This window comes from Octopus sinensis, linkage group LG27 (genome assembly GCF_006345805.1).
Source record: "Octopus sinensis linkage group LG27, ASM634580v1, whole genome shotgun sequence".
In the NCBI taxonomy this organism is placed as follows: Eukaryota; Metazoa; Mollusca; class Cephalopoda; order Octopoda; family Octopodidae; genus Octopus; species Octopus sinensis.
The window spans coordinates 2432123-2435393 of record NC_043023.1 but is presented as its reverse complement, the minus strand read 5'-3'; the positions used below and the strand labels follow the sequence as shown (position 1 = coordinate 2435393).

The 3271-nt window shown below is 31.8% G+C and overlaps 1 long non-coding RNA gene across 1 annotated transcript in view; it reads left to right on the top strand.

Annotated features, from left to right (window-relative positions):
- Positions 1-805: 805 nt before the first annotated feature.
- The window catches only part of LOC118768182, a 4807-nt gene continuing 2341 nt past the window's right edge, over positions 806-3271 (top strand). The window contains exon 1 of the long non-coding RNA XR_005004036.1: positions 806-1018. This is a non-coding gene — a long non-coding RNA (uncharacterized LOC118768182). The remainder of the gene's footprint in view (positions 1019-3271) is intronic.

The window sequence follows — 3271 nt, the reverse complement described above, 5'->3', positions numbered from 1 at the left end:
AACAAACTGTTAGACTGATATAGGTGAAAGTGCTACAAAGCTAATTGCCAAGACCAATTGATTGATCAATTAATTAATCTACCTACCTGTCTGCCTGCCTGTCTGTTTGTATGTATATCTATCTATCTATCTATCTATCTATCTATCTATCTATCTATCTATCTATATATATATATATATATATATATATATATATACATTCATAAATGAGGGTGAAAAATTAGATATTAATTTAATAATACCGTCAGTTTAACACCAAGTGGCCTAGCACATAAAAACCAGGGAGACAGTACAAATTTATACGTAAATATAAGAGAGTTAACGTTAAGTGGTTAACTCCAGTGCTAGAAATAGCTCCTTATTCTGGTATTGCCACCGAAGTTGTTTCCAGATATAGGGTAAAGAATTATTAATTTAATAATTAATCAATTTTACCAAGTAGTTTTGGTAAGGAGAAAAAAACCCTTATATATATATAATTAAGGGTTTAGTAACAAGTTGCTTCACCACATACTGAAAATTTAGAAATAGCAGCCAAAAGACAGCTAATTCTATTAACTACAAATATGTCTGTGGAGTCATGTTTGTAGTTAAAAGAATTAGCTGTCTTTGGCTGCTGTTTCTAAATTTTCAGTATGTGGTGAAGCAACTTGTTACCAAACCCTTAATTATATTTATAAATATATATATATATATATATAATACAAATAAGAAAATGGAGGAATAGATTCCTTTCAATCATCAACTTACAGATAATACCAATTCATATCATTTATTAGCTACTTAAATAGGAACATCCAAATCCAACAGAATAAAACAGAATAAAACAATATACATCAATAAGTAAGATAATACCATAAAAATAATACATATAAAATGGATCTTACAGCTGTTTCAGCCTGTAGATAAAGGTATCTCATTGGGCCTATATTAGTCAAATGTAATTGAGGTAATATGCACTTAAAAAGGAGTTACTTATATATGTCTCAAGGCCTCGTCAGAGATTATAAAGTACAATGTATATGTGTATTTTGTTTCATATTTATATTTGCATTTTTATATTTTTATAATTGTACTTTATAATCTCTGACGAGGCCTTGAGACATATATAAGTAACTCATTTTTAAGTGCATATTACCTCAAAACATATGACTAATATAGGCCCAATTAGATACCTTTATCTACAGGCTGAAACAGCTGTAAGATCCATTTTATATGTATTATTTTTATGGTATTATCTTACTTATTGATGTATATTGTTTTATTTTGTTGGATTTGGATGTTCCTATTTAAGTAGTTAATAAATAATATGAATTGGTAATATCTGTAAGTCGATGATTGAAAGGAATCTGTTCTTCCATTTTCTTATTTGTATTATGAATTTGAGGTAAAATATTTTACCTTCGCCCATATAATACAATAAATGAATTAACTGCATTGCAATTATAAGCATTTATGTATTTGCCTTTTGGGTATATGGGTATGTAGTGAAGCAACTTGTTACCAAACCCTTAATTATATTTATAAATATATATATATATAGCAGTATATTGGATAACTGATATCCCATAGTAGGTTACACTCATAACCCCTATCTCACTTTGTATATATATATCTCTCTCTATATAAACGGCAGTTTGTCTGTGCGTGTTTCTGTGTGTCTGTTTGCTTGTACCCTCACCCCGACCACGGCTTTCAACCGATTCTGATGAAACTTGACACACACATAGCCCAATGTCATAATTCAAAACTAACGCAGCGAAAATGTTGAAAAGTTCCCCCAGTTCTGAAAAAAATCGATAAATTCGACATGGCGTCGAGAATCAGAAACACGAACCACAAACTGTCTAGGGGACGCAACTCCACCTTTTTAAAATCTCAAAAAAAAATTTACCATCATTTTTTTCCATTTTTTTGCTATTTTTTGGCTATAACTCTCTAAAAATGCTTTATAGTTATTTCCCTTACAAACCCGAGCAACGCCGGGCGATACTGCTAGTATATATATATATATATATATATATACATACATATACATATAAGAGGTAGTATCAAAAAGTTCCTGGACTGGTTCTGTAGTGCATCAACAGGTGGCAGCACATGGTCGCATGTGCAGTGAGAGCTAGCAGTGACCTTCATCAAGCAGTGTGCTAAATGACATTGCTGTCTTTACTTTGCAAGTTGTGAAATTTGTGCTTTTGGGATCACACGTATGCTGTAGTCTGCAATTTCTGTCTTGGACAGGAAGTTGGAACGAAGATCCAAAGTGAAATTTTGCATTGAACATGGGAAGTCTGCTACAGAGACATTGAGCATGCTCTGGCAAGCTTACAACAATGAAGGTAATGGGTTGTATGCAATGTTTCCAATGGCATTGGTGCTTCAAAAGTGGAAGAATGTCTCTGAAACATGATTAGGGATCTGGAAAACCTGCCACGATTGTGACCCCAGAAATGTGCAGAAAATTCATCAGCATGAGCATGAGAATCATTGGAGAACAACCAACAAGATTATCGATATACATTATTTACATTATTTATATTATTTACATTTGACAGATATTTGTCCTCATCTTGTTTGTTGTTAACACAACATTTCAGCTGATATACCCTCCAGCCTTTATCAGGTGTCTTGGGGAAATTTCAAACCTGGGTTCTCATTCCTAAAGTATTCTTCGATGTTATTATTAGTATTATTATTATTATTATTATTGTTATTACTATTTTTAATATTATTATTATTATTATTATTATTATTGTTATTACTATTTTTAATATTATTATTATTATTATTATTATTATTATTATTATTATTATTATAATTGTTCAGGTCACTGCTTGGAAGTGAACTCGGAATCTTGGGGTTAATAGTAATAATAACAACAACAACATTGAAAAATACCTTATGAATGAGAACCCAGGTTCGAAATTTCCACAAGACACCTGAAGAAGGCTGGAGAGTATATCAGCTGAAATGTTGTGTTAAAAACAAACAAGATGAGGACAAATATCCGTCAAATGTAAATAATGTAAATAATGTAAATAATGTTCATAATTCCTCATCTCTTAAATATAAAACGATATTATTGATGTCCTTGGTCAAGCATTTTTGGGCTCGTGCAAATAATCCTAAAGTTTGAATTGAATATGCAGCCTGTCTCTGCCAAGATTGTCCCTCGCATGCTGACCACTAAGCAGAAGGAACATCATGTCAGACCCTACCTACCTCCATCAGCGTGCCACTGATGACCCATCCTTCATGACAAAGATCA